Raw genomic sequence first — 19,820 nt, 5'->3', positions numbered from 1 at the left:
GTCCACTGTAGTTCCCTGCATATGTGTGTTGGTCCCACAGTCTCTGCTGAATGTTTCATGGCACACTTTGTCGAAGTATCCACATGTGGTAATCTAGTTTCCTGATGTGGAAACACCTGGCACAGGTAAACTACTTTTTCTTCTGTTCATAAGCCTTGAATCATTCAGTGTCCAATTTAGTGGATGGAGTTCCACAGCTCTTTAGCTATGTATCGAGACACTGTCCCTGGACCCAATAAAATCCACAATATAATGTTTAAACATCTTAGCAATGACAGCGTAAAACATTTTCAGGTTTTTCAATATCCTGAAACCAGTAAAAGACACTCAAGTTTTGGTTAATTATTTACCAATCTCTCTAAGGAATGGGCTACGTAAATTACTTGAAAGAATGGTCAGTCAACACCTTTGTTGGTCAGAGGACATACTGACAAGGATAGTTTAGTAGGGGTATTTGTATAGGCTCTATTTGTATAGACGTTGGTAGTGGTGACTTGACATGCATGTTACTACACTGAGGATAGCAAAACAGTGGTTGAAATCTATATCTGTAATAAACAATTATTAATTACTGATTACTGCACATTTTCTCAACTGTAAATAAACAGTCACTGAACAGCCCCACTCCATACATAATCAAATGTGATAAGTTACTTGAAGTCCCTGAAACTTTCAAATTTTTAGGTCTTTTATTTGACAACAAGTTAATATGATTACCACATGTATGCTAGCTCATGGCAAATAGCACGAGGAAACTTAAAATACCCTCATATTCCTCTTGTCTGTGTGCATAGAGTTCCCTCCTGGTGTCCCCTGTGGCGCGTATCCGATCCTATGATTTTGATGGACCTCATCCGTGGCTCTAAGAAACAAGCTGACCCCGCTATTCTCAGTTGTGTATTCCATTTCATTCTCCATGGCTATCCCAATTTGATAAGCACCTACCCAGATGGATCGATAGTCAGTGATAGGGTTGGTTATGATTTTGCACTCCCAAGAGGACACAATGAGTGTTCTCTGCCGAGTGTATACAGTATAGAGTTGATCACCATATATACATTAAAACTCTTGCAACAAAGGACTTCTTGGTTTGTAGTGAGTCCATGAGCTGCTTACAAGGCTTATCTCAGTGCTAATTTAGAAAATTTTCAGTCACTAACATCCAAGACCTATTAGTTGACCTCCACAGCTCTGAACACCACAACATTCAGCCAGACACTGAGCCATGAGCGTAATCTGGGAAATGCTGAGAATAGCTAAAGAAGCAACCACAGAAGGCAAACTTGAACTTGGAGTACAAGGTACAGAGCAATGTTTGCAGTTAAGGCATCAAATTTTGAAAGCCTTGTATACTAAATTTCAGGCTACCCCAACCCTCAACAAGCAAAGCACATTCAAGAGGACCACAAAAGTGTGATCTACTTCTCTCCAAGCCTCTTGGAAAGATAACATCATACTGTGCCAACTATGTATTGGCCACATGAGACTTATCCACGAACTCCTTTCATGTCAAGAGGGCTGCCCCCAATGAAGCAGGGGTAGTCATCTCATAATAGCCCCTATTCATACTGCGTGCCCTGCTCGCTGATCTGAGATGAGCCATCGACCTGTCTACTTCTGTACCCACGTATTTGTGGATGATAAGCTAGAAGATAACAAAGTCGTGTTTCTAGGGGAAGTAAATTTTATAACAAAGTTTAATGCACCAATGGATACTAGGAGAATACCTATTGTTGTGGCATGTGCCCAGAGTGGTCTTGTGATGCTTTCTCCCTTTTGCACTGTTATGAACTTGCAAACATTTACGTACATATTTTATTTAACTATTGTTGCTAATTAGCTCTCTCATCTACTAATCCTTCATTTTCTCACCTCATTTTAGTTGTACTGACAATGATGGTCCTTCTTGGTGATCCTTTAGTAACCAACTAGCATTTTGGTTTTTATTTCATCTTTAACCAACTGACTAAAGCTACTGTTGTGCACATTTTCAGCGATGTTGACAAGCTCACAGAGGCTGGAGCTGTCAATTATTCACATTTCCCATCCTTTTACATGAATTTCCAGTGAAGAAAGGACCAAGATGTTCAGTCCCTTTAAACCCACAGTCATCACTACCAACAGTATGTAAACCTTTTACACATTACATGTGGACCTGGATTTAATATGGTGAATGGTAGTAGTGAACCACACAGAGCTGGGTTTATGGCGGCTTACCTGCAATATGAGTGATCATCAGGATTTCAGGTGGGAAGATTTGTGATCAGGTCACCCTAATAGGACTGGGTTCCCCACATACATGCTTCAATGACCATCATCTTTAATACATAACTTGCTTTTATTATGGTGAAATGAGTTTTAAAAACAATAAACAGTAAAACTGACTGAGCAGACCTAAAAAAGCTGCCACTAATTACGAGCCACCAGCCATTAACTATACACAAAAGGAACAGAATTTTAAAAACAATTAACTACAGTTAGGAAAATTCACTTAGCAGTTTTTAAAATAAAATAGTGAATGACCTTTAAATAGTTGACATTAATTATGAACTCGCTGTCACTCAGTAGACAGGAAAGGCACAGAATTTTAATAACAGTTAACAGTCACTGAATAGGCAATTACAGGTGACCAAAATTCACTGATCAGTTTTTATCCAAATGATTTTAAACAACTGCTATTAATTATGAGTGGTGGGGGAAAAGGGGGCGGGGGAAGGGGAAGATCGTCAAAAAGCGGTGAAACAGGTGAGTAGGCCGAGGCCGCATGGCTCAGTGTGGATGTGACACATATGTAGTGGGCAGCTTGTTACCCGGACTTAAAACTTGCTGAACATCTGTGGGACACTCTAGGCTTAAGGGTTTCATCCCTAATATCACTAGAACCATTGACTGCTAATGACCATCAGATGACTGAGTGATCATTTCTGCTAATTGGTCTTCTGAACTCACATAAGAATTGAACCATTGTCTACTTTCTCACAAATCTAACATTATTTTATATTTGTGTGTTTAGTCCTTTTATGATGCTCATTGTTTTTATTCATTGGTATTAATCACAACTGTATATTACACCTTTATCGCTTGTACTTCAAAGATATTTAAGTATGTGTAACAGCAGTACAGTGTCAGATACAGAGTTGCTGAGAAACCTGCTAATGTGTCTGTCAGAATATGTAAGATCTGACCTCATTTACAGTAGCATTAGACTTCAACCCCCATACTGCCTCACAGTAGGGTACATTTTCTATTGTTGGCTTGGCTTCATCTCGTAGAACGGTGCAATTGTGAACTGTAATGGAGCATGCAGTCATTCTTGTTGAATTTCCCTCTGAAGTAATCAACATTGGTCTCTTCAGAGATGAGTAGTGCGAATCCTACGAAGTAATTCTGATTATTGTGATATTAAAACAAATCTTGAACTTTGCTAATATTTTGCCTGTAGCTGTTATCACAATGTTCCATATATCTCATCAAGGAGGAGAGCCTTGTGGGGTGTGAAATGAATTGAGGTGTGGATTAACAAAAGACAGTCAGGTTGTAGGAACTCAATCTTTGCACCATATTAATAACAACTTACCATTATATTGCTTACTACTGTCCATGCTTATATCAGCTAAATTTAACCAAGGGCATTAATAAGAAAGTTACTACTTTGAAAAAATTTGCTGCTTCCATGGGAACTTAATGTTTACCTTATTACATAGGTATTTGCAAGGAAAATAGTCATCTCCATGTGGAAATATTGTTTGCTGTGTACAATCTTTACAATTTATGATGCAACTTTACAATGAGCATTGTTACCCATTGTGTTGCTTAAAGGGATTTTCAGTCCTTGATTCTAGATAATCAGACAGTGTGTGAGTGTGGCTTCTGATTTTTCAATTTACTTTTGATTTGATCTTGATTTTCAGTTTCTGGCTTGTATATTGGATGCTGACATGCTGAATACATAGGATCAGAGTACTTTACTATGCTGTGAACTGAGAAGTCAAAATATATATTATAATCATTTTTGTATCTTGTACTAGCTTGGTGCCCACTGCTTCATTCACTTAGACCGTATGGCCTGCAGAGTTTTTTTTGTTTTTATTTAACCGAATTTTTATATTGTCCACAAATTGCAACACCTTCTAACTTCTCAAGCTAATTAAGACTGTTTAAGCATGGTCTTCTCAATGTACTTCTGACCAAAACGCGATTCTGGTAGCTGGAGTCCAAAATTTTTATCATCGTGCCTTTTGCGTTCTTCCCCCATGAACCATGGACCTTGCCGTTGGTGGGGAGGCTTGCGTGCCTCAGCGATACAGATGGCCGTACCGTAGGTGCAACCACAACGGAGGGGTATCTGTTGAGAGGCCAGACAAACATGTGATTCCTGAAGAGGGGCAGCAGCCTTTTCAGTAGTTGCAGGGGCAACAGTCTGGATGATTGACTGATCTGGCCTTGTAACATGAACCAAAACGGCCTTGCTGTGCTGGTACTGCGAACGGCTGAAAGCAAGGGGAAACTACAGCCGTAATTTTTCCCGAGGACATGCAGCTTTACTGTATGATTAAATGATGATGGCGTCCTCTTGGGTAAAATATTCCGGAGGTAAAATAGTCCCCCATTCGGATCTCCGGGCGGGGACTACTCAAGAGGACGTCGTTATCAGGAGAAAGAAAACTGGCATTCTGCGGATCGGAGCGTGGAATGTCAGATCCCTTAATCGGGCAGGTAGGTTAGAAAATTTAAAAAGGGAAATGGATAAAGTTAGATATAGTGGGAATTAGTGAAGTTCGGTGGCAGGAGGAACAAGACTTTTGGTCAGATGATTACAGGGTTATAAATACAAAATCAAATAGGGGTAATGCAGGAGTAGGTTTAATAATGAATAAGAAAATAGGAGTGCGGGTTAGCTACTACAAACAGCATAGTGAACGCATTATTGTGGCCAAGATAGACACAAAGCCCATGCCTACTACAGTAGTACAGGTTTATATGCCAACTAGCTCTGCAGATGATGAAGAAATTGATGAAATGTATGACGAGATAAAAGAAATTATTCAGGTAGTGAAGGGAGACGAAAATTTAATAGTCATGGGTGACTGGAATTCGTCAGTAGGAAAAGGGAGAGAAGGAAACATAGTAGGTGAATATGGATTGGGGGGAAGAAATGAAAGAGGAAGCCGCCTTATAGAATTTTGCACAGAGCATAACTTAATCATAGCTAACACTTGGTTCAAGAATCATAAAAGAAGGTTGTATACCTGGAAGAATCCTGGAGATACTAAAAGGTATCAGATAGATTATATAATGGTAAGACAGAGATTTAGGAACCAGGTTTTAAATTGTAAGACATTTCCAGGGGCAGATGTGGATTCTGACCACAATCTATTGGTTATGAACTGCAGATTGAAACTGAAGAAAGTGCAAAAAGGTGGGAATTTAAGGAGATGGGACCTGGATAAACTGAAAGAACCAGAGGTTGTAGAGAGTTTCAGGGGGAGCATAAGGGAACAATTGACAGGAATGGGGGAAAGAAATACAGTAGAAGAAGAATGGGTAGCTTTGAGGGATGAAGTAGTGAAGGCAGCAGAGGATCAAGTAGGTAAAAAGACGAGGGCTAATAGAAATCCTTGGGTAACAGAAGAAATATTGAATTTAATTGATGAAAGGAGAAAATATAAAAATGCAGTAAATGAAGCAGGCAAAAAGGAATAGATACGTCTCAAAAATGAGATCGACAGGAAGTGCAAAATGGCTAAGCAGGGATGGCTAGAGGACAAATGTAAGGATGTAGAGGCTTGTCTCACTAGGGGTAAGATAGATACTGCCTACAGGAAAATTAAAGAGACCTTTGGAGAGAAGAGAACCACTTGTATGAATATCAAGAGCTCAGATGGCAACCCAGTTCTAAGCAAAGAAGGGAAGGCAGAAAGGTGGAAGGAGTATATAGAGGGTTTATACAAGGGCGATGCACTTGAGGACAATATTATGGAAATGGAAGAGGATGTAGATGAAGATGAAATGGGAGATAAGATACTGCGTGAAGAGTTTGACAGAGCACTGAAAGACCTGAGTCGAAACAAGGCCCCGGGAGTAGACAACATTCCATTAGAACTACTGATGGTCTTGGGAGAGCCAGTCATGACAAAACTCTACCATCTGGTGAGCAAGATGTATGAGACAGGCGAAATACCCACAGACTTCAAGAAGAATATAATAATTCCAATCCCAAAGAAAGCAGGTGTTGACAGATGTGAAAATTACCGAACTATCAGTTTAATAAGTCACAGCTGCAAAATACTAACGCGAATTCTTTACAGACGAATGGAAAAACTGGTAGAAGCGGACCTGGGGGAAGATCAGTTTGGATTCCGTAGAAATGTTGGAACACGTGAGGCAATACTAACCTTACGACTTATCTTAGAAGAAAGATTAAGAAAAGGCAAACCTACGTTTCTAGCATTTGTAGACTTAGAGAAAGCTTTTGACAACGTTAACTGGAATACGCTCTTTCAAATTCTGAAGGTGGCAGGGGTAAAATACAGGGAGCAAAAGGCTATTTACAATTTGTACAGAAACCAGATGGCAGTTATAAGAGTCGAGGGGTATGAAAGGGAAGCAGTGGTTGGGAAGGGAGTGAGATAGGGTTGTAGCCTGTCCCCGATGTTATTCAATTTGTATATTGAGCAAGCAGTAAAGGTAACAAAAGAAAAATTCGGAGTAGGTATTAAAATTCATGGAGAAGAAGTAAAAACTTCAAGGTTTGCCGATGACATTGTAATTCTGTCAGAGACAGCAAATGACTTGGAAGAGCAGTTGAACGGAATGGACAGTGTCTTGAAAGGAGGATATAAGATGAACATCAACAAAAGCAAAACGAGGATAATGGAATGTGGTCAAATTAAATCAGGTGATGCTGAGGGGATTAGATTAGGAAATGAGACACTTAAAGTAGTAAAGGAGTTTTGCTATTTAGGGAGTAAAATAACTGATGATGGTCGAAGTAGAGAGGATATAAAATGTAGACTGGCAATGGCAAGGAAATCGTTTCTGAAGAAGAGAAATTTATTAACATCGAGTATAGATTTAAGTGTCAGGAAGTCGTTTCTGAAAGTATTTGTATGGAGTGTAGCCATGTATGGAAGTGAAACATGGACGATAAATAGTTTGGACAAGAAGAGAATAGAAGATTTCGAAATGTGGTGCTACAGAAGAATGCTGAAGATAAGGTGGGTAGATCACGTAACTAATGAGGAGGTATTGAATAGGATTGGGGAGAAGAGAAGTTTGTGGCACAACTTGACTAGAAGAAGGGATCGGTTGGTAGGACATGTTTTGAGGCATCAAGGGATCACAAATTTAGCATTGGAGGGCAGCGTGGAGGGTAAAAATCGTAGAGGGAGACCAAGAGATCAATACACTAAGCAGATTCAGAAGGATGTAGGTTGCAGTAGGTACTGGGAGATGAAGAGGCTTGCACAGGATAGAGTGGCATGGAGAGCTGCATCAAACCAGTCTCAGGACTGAAGACCACAACAACAACAACCTTTTGCGTTCTTGTAAACATATTTTCGTAGCAACTTTTATTCCCTAACAAATCTTTCTTTACATCTAACCAAGAAGTGAAATAGCAATTTTCACAAATTTACCTTTAAATTTTTTTTAATGTAACGAAATATTTTCTCAAAAATTTTCATCCCTTATACCACTTCCTTAGGGGTTGAATTTCCAGAAACAAGGAAACTCATAGTTTTTTTATTTGTTTGACTGAAAAGTACTGGTATTTACCAGTGGTCATAGATGAAGCCTTAAAAATCCATTAGTGATCATTTATTTTCAAAAAACCTTTCACCCAATATTTCACCCCTTTAGTGGTTGCATTTCCAAAAATACTGAAACATATTTTTATTTTCTGACTGAGAAATCCAATACCAGTTTTCATAGTTCTAGCTTCAAAATTCTCTTAACAGCAACATACTTCCAAAAGGCCTTTCATCCCCTATTTAATCCTCTTAGAAGTGGAATTTTGGACAATCCCTTTTCAAATAATGCCTACAGTAAAAGACCCACAGCCTCTCCACACTTCGTTTCTATCCTTAATGGTTTGGGCTGGGCAGTGATGAATCAGTGAATCAGTCGTGGCCCCTATTTCACCCCCTTAGGGATTTAATTTCCAAAAAGCAGTGAATCACATATTTTTTCATCTTCAACCGAGAAGCCAAACACCAATTTTCTAAGATTTAACTTTAAAAATGCTTTCACAGTGAAATATTTTCATAAAACGTTTCACTCCTTTATGGGTTCAGTTTCCAAAAACATTGAAACATGTAATTTTTTTTTTGTTGGTAACCTAGTAGTCATATACCAGTATCTACATATGTAACTTTAAAAATACTTTAATAGGTCTTTAATAATGATATATTTACCAGAAAAGCTTCACCCACTATTTTGCCATAGTTAAATTTCCAAAAATGCTGAAACACTTATTTCTGACTGAGAAATCAAATACCAATTTTTGTAGGTCTATGTTCAGAATTGCCTTAACAGCAACATTTTTCAAAAAAAAAGAAAAAGAAAGAAAAAACAACCTACATCCCCTGTTTCACTGCTTTAGGGATGGGATTTTGAAAAATCCCTTTGTAAATGGCACCTATAGTATAAGATCCACACCTTCTCCAAATTTCAATGTGGTATCCTTAGCAGTTTGGGCTGGATGATGGTGAGTGAGTCAGGACATTGCCTTTTGTATCTAGATATTGTGATTATGCAAATCACATTTCAGCTGAAACTGCTTTTTATTATTAGCAACATAAACCTTTAATGGGCAAATATACTGAAGAGTGGTGCAAGTATTCCAGGATTCATAAAATACTGATCACTTCTGCTGAATAAATACTTTATTGACCTTTGGTGCACTGCTCCAGAACTAATTGCATATTACATGTAAAATGCGCTATTACTCTTCTCTTTCAGTAAACATGAAGAGAAAGATTACTAATAGCAAAACTTGCTGAATTGAGTTTTTTCATTAATTTATGTATGTTGACTTCAGTTTTTCATGTTACCCAACTGTACCCTAAGAAATTCTACACATGGTGTTTCATTGTTGGATGCCACAAGTTGTGTTCCCCCATGCTGAGGTTAATTTCATTTTTGTGACCCTGCATGTGAGTGTGAATGTACTTTGTCATGAAGACAAAATGCCTTCTATGCAAGAGCAATACCTTTAAAGCCATAGCCCTATAGGTTCCCATAGAATTTTGTGACTGAGACAATTAAAGGCTTTGGCAACATCACAGAATATACCAAAAGGGCTATTTATGAAGGTCCAACTCAGAGGCAGTTAAGTTCTGCTCACCAAAATTAATCACTATTCTGTTACAGGCCACTTTGTGAAAAACATTTGAAAGGTTAGAAGGAATACAATATCCCTGTAATTCGAGGTGGTTTGCTTATCTCCAGGTTTATAGATGAATGTTTCTACATCTTATATAAATCTGTCAAGAAGTATTCTCTGAACCATTAATTGATGGCTTAAGCCAGAATAAGATTTAGTATTATGCTAAATCCACTTTCACAGACAACAGAATTGTCACTTTTTAGTGATCTGGTGAATATTGTAATCTCCATATCAGTTGCAATTTTGAAAGAAATGTCTTTTGGTGGTGCATGCAATGCCTAGTGGGTCCAATGTTTGCTGCTACAGTGAGGAAGTGACCAAAAAAATTTTGGGTAACCACCAGTGCTGAAAAAATGATGGTGTCCATGTTCTGGGACAGCGAGGGCGTAATCCTTACCCATTGCGTTCCAAAGGGCACTACGGTAACAGGTGCATCCTACGAAAATGTTTTGAAGAACAAATTCCTTCCTGCACTGCAACAAAAACATCCGGGAAGGGCTGCGCGTGTGCTGTTTCACCAAGACAACGCACCCGCACATCGAGCTAACGTTACGCAACAGTTTCTTCGTGATAACAACTTTGAAGTGATTCCTCATGCTCCCTACTCACTTGACCTGGCTCCTAGTGACTTTTGGCTTCTTCCAACAATGAAAGGTGCTCTCCGTGGCCGCACATTCACCAGCCGTGCTGCTATTGCCTCAGCGATTTTCCAGTGGTCAAAACAGACTCCTAAAGAAGCCTTCGCCGCTGCCATGGAATCATGGCGTCAGTGTTGTGAAAAATGTGTACGTCTGCAGGGTGATTACGTCGAGAAGTAACGGCAGTTTCATCGATTTCGGGTGAGTAGTTAATTAGAAAAAAATCGGAGGCCTTAGAACTTGAATGCACCTTGTAAAAAACACATTGTAAGGTTTTACAATATTGGTAGTACCAAAGTATTACAAAAACTAGAAGGATTTGCTTTCATTTTTCTTTAATTGCCGCAAAATGCTGTAGGTGATTTGGTTGTGACTAGATGCAGTATCGTGTCTCAGACAGTACTGAATCTGGCTCACACTTGAAAAATAGGCAGTTATAGGATTCAATGCAAATGGATCTGAAGTACAAACCACCTCTTTCTATTTTTCAGCCTCCATCAAGGATGGCAATATGTGGGTTTCAACAGAGTGCTGTGCCACTGAGTGATATCTCTGGAAGGTTCTTGAAGAGACACCTCGTTCAGTACAGCTGGTACAGGTGGGCGACTTTCCTTTCAAAAAATCCTTTTGTCAGCTTCCCATACTTGTGCTGAGGTGGCGGAACGGTGTAATGAGTTCAGAAAGTTATGCCACAATATCTTCTTATTCTTATGAATAATATGGCAGTAGTTGGCCCTCATCACCCAAAAATTCACAAGATTCTCTGCCTGTTACGGCATTTGAATCTGCACAGTGCTATCCTCCTAACCCTGATTGCAGAGCACTCACCACTCCACCAGGGCACAGACGGTCTTCGTAGATGGCCTGTAGACTGTGGAGTCACTGCATTGACAGCTTTGTGGATCAGCAGTGTAATGTGATCCACTCATTCCTGGATGTTATCGCAGTGTTCAAACACAGCCAAATGACTGTACAGCATGCAGTTAGTCTTTTGAAGTAGCCACTTCGGCACCTTACTTTTGGGCAGTCTTTGCTCTGCTAAATGTATCCTGATGAGAAAGTGGTCATTGTAGTCTAAATCTCTGACCACCTCTCAGTGAGCAGCATGTAAGCCTTTGAGGACATGTATAAGGAGCGTAGTGTCATCCCATACGGTACATGTACTACTACAGCACTGCTTGCAAGCTGGTGCTCAGGAGAGGTGTAGGGGCCTGCTCTGCATCAGGAGTCTTAGTTCATCCACACAAACCCTAAACTCACCCAAGTTCCCATGCAGTACAGGACATATTTTATCCATGAGGTTTCTCTCTGTCTGCCTTTTGTTGTTGCTGTCACAACTGCAGACATGCGGCAGTTGGGTGCAGAGAGGAGGAGCAAAGGGACCCATTTGTTCCCTCTGATATATTTCATAATTCATTAACTCCATGGATGGGCCCTCTTCGGACTCATCAGCCATAACACAAGAGCTGAATGGTCTGATGGTTTTGCAGTTGTCCTTTTACATTATTGTTCATTTGATTGACTATATAATTCAAACAACAGGCAGAGAATCTTGTGAATTTTTGGGTGATGAGGGCCAACTACTGCCATATTATTCATAAGAATAAGAAGATATTGTGGCACAACTTTCTGAACTCATTACACTGTTCCGCCACCTCAGCACAAGTATGGGAAGCTGACAAAAGGATTTTTTGAAAGGAAAGTCGCCCACCTGTACCAGCTGTACTGAACGAGGTGTCTCTTCAAGAACCTTCCAGAGATATCACTCAGTGGCACAGCGCTCTGTTGAAACCCACATATTGCCATCCTTGATGGAGGCTGAAAAATAGAAAGAGGTGGTTTGTACTTCAGATCCATTTGCATTGAATCCTATAACTGCCTATTTTTCAAGTGTGAGCCAGATTCAGTACTGTCTGAGACACGATACTGCATCTAGTCACAACCAAATCACCTACAGCATTTTGCGCCGAACTATAGACCTATATCTCTAACGTCGATCAGTTGTAGAATTTTGGAAAACGTATTATGTTCGAGTATAATGACTTCTATGGAGACTAGAAATCTACTCTGTAGAAATCAGCATGGGTTTCGAAAAAGACGATCGTGTGAAACCCAGCTCGCGCTATTCATCCACGAGACTCAGAGGGACATAGAAACGAAAATTTCTGTTCCGACACTGACAATGTTGAGTGTTTATGGAAAAAGTTCAAGGCAATCGTAAAATGTGTTTTAGACAGGTACGTGCCGAGTAAAACCGTGAGGGACGGGAAAAACCCACCGTGGTTCAACAACAAAGTTAGAAAACTACTGCGAAAGCAAAGAGAGCTTCACTGCAAATTTAAACGCAGCCAAAACCTCTCAGACAAACAGAAGCTAAATGATGTCAAAGTTGGCGTAAGAGAGGGCTATGCGTGAAGCGTTCAGTGAATTCGAAAGTAAAATTCTATGTACCGACTTGGCAGAAAATCCTAGGAAGTTTTGGTCTTACGTTAAATCAGTAAGTGGATCGAAACAGCATTCCCAGACACTCTGGGATGATAATTGCATTGAAACAGAGGATGACACGCGTAAAGCTGAAATACTAAACACCTTTTTCCAAAGCTGTTTCACAGAGGAAGACAGCACTACAGTTCCTTCTCTAAATCCTCGCACGAACGAAAAAATGGCTGACATCGAAATAAGTGTCCAAGGAATAGAAAAGCAACTGAAATCACTCAACAGAGGAAAGTCCAGTGGACCTGACGGGACATCAATTCGATCCTACACAGAGTACACAAATGAACTTGCCCCCCTTCTAACAGCAGTGTACCGCAAGTGTCTAGAGGAACGGAAGGTTCCAAATGATTGGAAAAGAGCACAGGTAGTCCCAGTCTTCAAGAAGGGTCGTCGATCAGATGCGCAAAACTATAGGCCTATATCTCTGACATCGATCTGTTGTAGAATTTTAGAACATGTTTTTTGCTCGCTTATCATGTCATTTCTGGAAACCCAGAATCTACTCTGTAGGAATCAACATGGATTCCGGAAACAGCGATCGTGTGAGACCCAACTCGCTTTATTTGTTCATGAGACCCAGGAAATATTAGATACAGGTTCCCAGGTAGATGCCATTTTCCTTGACTTCCGGAAGGCGTTCGATACAGTTCCGCACTGTCGCCTGATAAACAAAGTAAGAGCCTACGGAATATCAGACCAGCTGTGCGGCTGCATTGAACAGTTTTTAGCAAACAGAACACAGCATGTTGTTCTCAATGGAGAGACGTCTACAGACGTTAAAGTAACCTCTGGCGTGCCACATGGGAGTGTTATGGGACCATTGCTTTTCACAATATATATAATTGGCCTAGCAGATAGTGTCGGAAGTTCCATGCGGCTTTTCGCGGATGATGCTGTTGTATACAGAGAAGTTGCAGCATTAGAAAATTGCAGCGAAATGCAGGAAGAACTGCAGCGGATAGGCACTTGGTGCAGGGAGTGGCAACTGACCCTTAACATAGACAAATGTAATGTATTGCGAATACATAGGAAGAAGGATCCTTTATTGTATGATTATTATGATAGTGGAACAAACACTGGTAGCAGTTACTTCTCTAAAATATCTGGAAGTATGCATACGGAACAATTTGCAGTGGAATGATCATATAAAATTAAATGTTGGTAAGGTGGATGCCAGGTTGAGATTCATTGGGAGATTCCTTAGAAAATGTAGTCCATCAACAAAGGAGGTGACTTACAAAACACTCGTTCGACCTATACTTGAGTATTGCTCATCAGTTGGGGATCCGTACCAGGTCGGGTTGACAGAGGAGATAGAGAAGATCCAAGGAAGAGCGGCGCGTTTCGTCACAGGGTTATTTGGTTAGCGTGATAGCATTACGGAGATGTTGAGCAAACTCAAGTGGCAGACTCTGCAAAAGAGGCGCTCTGCATCGCGGTGTAGCTTGCTGTCCAGGTTTCGAGAGAGTGCGTTTCTGGATGAGGTATCGAATATATTGCTTCCCCCTACTTATACCCCCCGAGGAGATCACGAATGTAAAATTAGAGAGATTCGAGCGCGCACGGAGGCTTTCCGGCTGTCGTTCTTCCCGCGAGCCATGCGCGATTGGAACAGGAAAGGGAGGTAATGACAGTGGCACGTAAAGTGCCCTCCGCCGCACACCGTTGTGTGGATTGCGGAGTATAAATGTAGATGTAGATGTTCCCAGGTAGATTCCGTGTTTCTTGACTTCCGCAAGGCGTTTGATACAGTTCCCCACAGTCCTTTAATGAACAAAGTAAGAGCATATGGACTATCAAACCAATTGTGTGATTGGATTGAAGAGTTCCTAGATAACAGAACACAGCATGTTATTCTCAATGGAGAGAAGTCTTCCGAAGTAAGAGTGATTTCAGGTGTGCCGCAGGGGAGTGTCTTAGGACCGTTGCTATTCACAACGTATATAAATGACCTTGTGGATAACATCGGAAGTTCACTAAGGCTTTTTGCGGACTGTGCTGTAGTATATCGAGAGATTGTAACAATGGAAAATTGTACTGAAATGCAGGAGGATCTGCAACGAATTGGCGCATGGTGCAGGGAATGGCAATTGAATCTCAATGTAGACAAGTGTAGCGTGCTACGAGTACATAGAAAGAAAGATCATTTATCATTTAGCTACAGTATAACAGATCAGCAACTGGAAGCAGTTAATTCCATAAATTATCTGGGAGTCGGCATTAGGAGTGATTTAAAATGGAATAACAGTATAAAATTAATCGTCGGTAAAGCAGGTGCCAGATTGAGTTTCATTGGAAGAACCCTAAGGAAATGCAGTCCGAAAACAAAGGAAGTAGGTTACTGTACACTTGTTCGCCCACTGCTTGAATACCGGTGTGGGATCCGTATCAAATAGGGTTGATAGAAGAGATAAAGAAGATCCAACAGAGAGCAGCGCCCTTCGTTACAGGATCATTTACTAATCGCCGAAGGGTTACGGAGACGATAGATAAACTCCAGTGGAAGACACTGCAAGAGAGACGCTCAGTAGCTCGGTACGGGCTTTTGTTGAAGTTTCGAGAACATACCTTCACCGAGGAATCAAGCAGTATATCGCTCCCTCCTACGTATTACTCGCAAAGAGACCATGAGGATATAATCAGAGAGATTAGAGACGACACAGAGGCATACCACTAATCTTTCTTTCCAAGAACAATACGAGACTGGAACAGAAGGGAGAACCAATGGAGGTACTCTCCGCCACACACCGTCAGGTGGCTTGTGGAGTATGGATGTAGATATGTGGTTCCTGCATGACGGAGCACCACCCCAGTTCCGCATTACAGTTCGCTGACACCTCAACATCTTTCCCGGATGCTGGGTAGGATGAGGCGGCCCTGTATCATGGCTGCTAGGCCATCGGACTTAAACCCCCTGGATGTTTACCTATGGGACCATTTGAAAAGCATTGTGAAGGCTGAACCGGTTCCTGATGTGCCGACCCGTCAACAACGTGTTCTCCACGCCTGTGACTGTATTCGGATAGAGTGCGGAACGTGCGCAAGAGTGCGGCAACCCATGATGCAACGTATGAACGCGTGCATTGCATTCCTTGGAGGCCAACATTCCGGGACAATTTGTTGTCGTGGCACACACACACTGTGCTCTCTCCAGACACATGTTCATAGGACCTTTCTTCCTCCGTTTCCGGTCAGCAATCCGTCCCAACAGTTTGTCGATTTTTGTTAAAGTTCACCTGGCATACAGGAAACGTTATCAAAATCCCTACAGCAGTTCCTGAGATTAGTCTGCGCATACACATGGTAATTTATACATGGAGTGATAATTTAGCGTATGTGATCAAAGCTGACGTTTAGTTGTAACAATGTTAAATGAACAGTGATACAAGGAAAGCGATATTTGTGTTTGCCAGGATATGATATTAATGTATATGCTGTTATACTGTACTGTTCGAGGACACACCAGTCACTTGTTGAAGGAAGGCACGAGAGATTTTCAAATGGAACGAGACAGTAATATGAGGAGCGATTTAATCGATGCATTATTTCTCAGCACTGATTTGGACTACATCGAAAATTTCGATATATATCGGTGACAGAATTTTCCAAATATATCGATATATTGATAACGGAATGGCAATATCAGATGCGGATATTTTTATTTTTAATTACTTTTTTTTCGCAATTTTCGGTAGATATTTGAAACTGCTCTTTTGAAATTGTAGTAGACCATGAATTTACTTTCACCGTGTGAAGGAGCCTTACTACTTTTTGAGCTTTCATCATGTCCAGTCTTTCTCTTTGACTTGTGAAGCAAGAAAAGAAGTCCGGTTGCACTGGGGTGGGGGGTGGGGGAGTGTGAATAGAATAACAAGATTTCCGAAGTTAGGAAATAGCACACAATTTTTAACTTAATTAGTGTGCTATTTATTTACATCAGCGTTCTTCGAAAATGATCAAAAGTCTAAATGCGCTACTAAGAGAAACTGCAACGCTTGACTTCACCATGCAATTTTTACACTACTGCTAGATCACTGACGTTTGTAGAATAGTACAGGGAAGTCGACATGGAGTGTTCTGGACAAATCGGATATATCACGCATCCGAACGACTGGCTCATCGAACACCTTTTATTGTGTCCCTTACATGCAAAGTGCTTGTCGCCAAGCGTGAATGTGCATCGTCTTCCTTTCAATCCTTGCTCTAATAGGGATAAGCAGGCTGCTAGATTGTTGATGTACAGAATATTAATAATAAATCGATTCTCAAATAAACAGCTCTAAAACCGGCAGTATATTTACAATGTGCAGCCGATCTTTTATAGGTCGGTACGTCGATATTTTCTTCGTCGATGTTAGCACACTGGACTCGCATTCGGGAGGACGACGGTTCAATCCCGTCTCCAGCCATCCTGATTTAAGTTTTCCGTGATTTCCCTAAATCGCTTCAGGCAAATGCCGGGATGGTTCCTTTGAAAGGGCACGGCCGATTTCCTTCCCAATCCTTCCCTAACCCGAGCATGAGCTCCGTCTGTAATGACCTCGTTGTCGACGGGACGTTAAACACTGACCACCACCACCATCTTCGTCGATGTATCAATACTTTTTCGATATTCGGTGGCAGACGTTGATTTTTTTAAAATATCTGTATATCGGATTCCTGATATTTAAAAAATATCAACAGTCCAAATCCGAGGGAAACCAGTCCAGCAGGTCACTGACCTGTGGTACCAGACGCTGTCAGCTTACCCGCACAAGCCACCCTTACGCAAGCTGAGGACCCAAGGGGATTCTTGAGAACCCGTCATCGCCTCGACATGGGACGTTCCAAGCATTGCACAATAAGACAGGCATGCTTCGGCAGACCTGTTTACCTATGCAAAATGATGATGTCATGTGGCGTTTGCATGTAGGTAGTGTCGGCGAACCACTACGTGTTGCCCATGTGATGAATGCACCTGCTTTAAACTCAATGAACATTGATACAATCACAAATATACTCACGATTCCCCCTGACAATGTGCGCGAAGGACACGTACTTTTGCCTTTAATATAGAGCCTTGTCGATAGAGCTGAATGTTTTACCAAGTGTGAGGAGGTCGCCGACCGCTTCTCAAATGAGCACTTATTGTGATTCAGGATGTTGTGTGAGTGAAACAACACCGAACCACTTTATTCTGATGAATCTTGTAACACTATTAAGGGAGGAAGATACGTCATTACGACTTTTCTCTTACACATGCATCCGAAACAAACGTGAAGAGGTGTGAGCATATCAAGGGCTTACACTCTTTTAAGATAAATTGTGGTCACTTGTACTGTGAACATTTGAACTCATGATTTCATATGAGTTGCAACGGAGACAGTAGGGAGAAACCTTGTATTGAGGACAATATTACATTTCAACCATTTTATCTCCTTTGAAACCATTGTTAACGTGCCATAATAAACTATTCTCGTTACAGTGGACTCTGAATTCAGAAATAAAACCAATGAGTATACCGATATCGTATGATGAACTAATGAAGTGCTTAACACCAACGATAACAATCTACTTTGCATGTATTTTTTTGTGGGACAACTTAATGATTAATAAGTAAAATATTGTACGTCTTAAATTTGTGTAATGGAAGCTGACCTGTAGTTCTTGATCATGAAAAACAAACACTGTTGACATTTGATATTTGCAACTGTGTCATTATAAACTTGAGCATTTTTGAATGTGTAATGTAAAAATTTGTTTCGTTTTAACTTGTTGTTTAGACTAAAATCCTATATGGAGAACACAGTTTGAAGCACTGTAACAATATCTCAAATAAATATATTTTTCCGATACTTTTTGTACAGACCCTGTATACTACGTATACTGTGCATGCCTGTAACAGATATACTCTTGTTAAATCAGACGGTACTTTTGAAAATAAAAAGTCTTTTTCCTGGCCTTATCTCGTGTTGTCATGATGTCGACGCGTTATGTGGAATTGACATTGTTAGAGGTAGAAGGTGACTGGATGCCCCCACCAAACCCCTCTCCCCTTTCGCCTGACAGAATTTATGTGCTATTTGTCTGAGCCTGGGGTATACGCCAGGTGAAAGTGTGAGAACGTTTTTCTAAATCTTTGTGAATCGTGTAACTGAGGAGCGACGTGAGTACCAACCTGGCATTCCCATACTCAAATGTAGGAAACCGCCTAAAAACCACATCCAGGCTGGTCGGTAAACCGGTCCTTATCATTCCGAGCCCAGTGTGTCTCCCCAAACACCGGAAGCGGCCATCTGGGAGGGCTATATTATCCCAGTGTACAGGTATACCCTTATTCATGTACGAGGCACGTTCAGGAAGTAAACGTACCGTGACCGTAACGGGCTGTGGTTTTTTTTTATTTTTGTGGGTTGTCAACACTGAGTGGAAAGGGGTCATCTCCTGACCACAGCGAGCACCTCAGGAACACAGTAGTACGTAAACTCACGTTATAGTGTCCAACTGCGTGAAATACAGCCGCAGGGAATAACGCCAAGTGCGAGACACGTGCTTTATATCAGCTACTCGCGGAAGAAATAACACTTACCGAATTTTTTTCGAGATTCAAAACGTATTACGGTGAAGGTGGTATGAACAGAAAGAGTGTCTTTAAGTGGTGTAGGGAGTTTAGTGGAGGTGTAACAAATGTTCATGAGGAACAGGAGTGTGGAAGGCCTTCCATTTTGACTGGTGAATTAGTGCAAAAAATCGAGGAAACTGTTCGTGAAGACAGTGGATGAAATGTCTGCGATATTTCCATAACTCTCTCGAACTGTCTACTACGAGACACTCGCAGAAACGCTGGGATGTCGGAAACCGTGCGCAAGATGGATCCCAAAACAGCTGACAGAGCACTACAAGATAAATCTGGTTAATAGCACCCGCGAGTTTCTTGAGCGACTTGGATCGAAAGGTAAGGCTTTTTGAGCTGTTTTGTGACTGAAGATGAAATGTAAGTGGCTCATTAGATGCCTGAGAGTCGTCTCAATGGCATCACACCAGTGCCCCATCTGCCAAAAAATTGAAAACCACATTTTCGGGCAAGAAAAGGGTTTTGGGACCGAAAAGGTATAATTCTGGTCGAATACTGCCTCAGGCGGAGACCATCAATGTATAACGATATTTTGAGCCCCTAAAAAACTGAAAAGGAACATTCAGAACAAAAGGAGGGGAATGCTGACGAGAGGAGTCTCTTTGTTGCACGACAACGCTCATCCTCACACGGTCTTAACCACCAAGATGCTCTTGGACTCATTTGGTTGGGATGTTTTGAACCA

The sequence above is a fragment of the Schistocerca nitens genome, chromosome 1, assembly GCF_023898315.1.
Source record: "Schistocerca nitens isolate TAMUIC-IGC-003100 chromosome 1, iqSchNite1.1, whole genome shotgun sequence".
Taxonomy (NCBI): Eukaryota; Metazoa; Arthropoda; class Insecta; order Orthoptera; family Acrididae; genus Schistocerca; species Schistocerca nitens.
Note: the sequence above shows the minus strand (reverse complement) of the source record.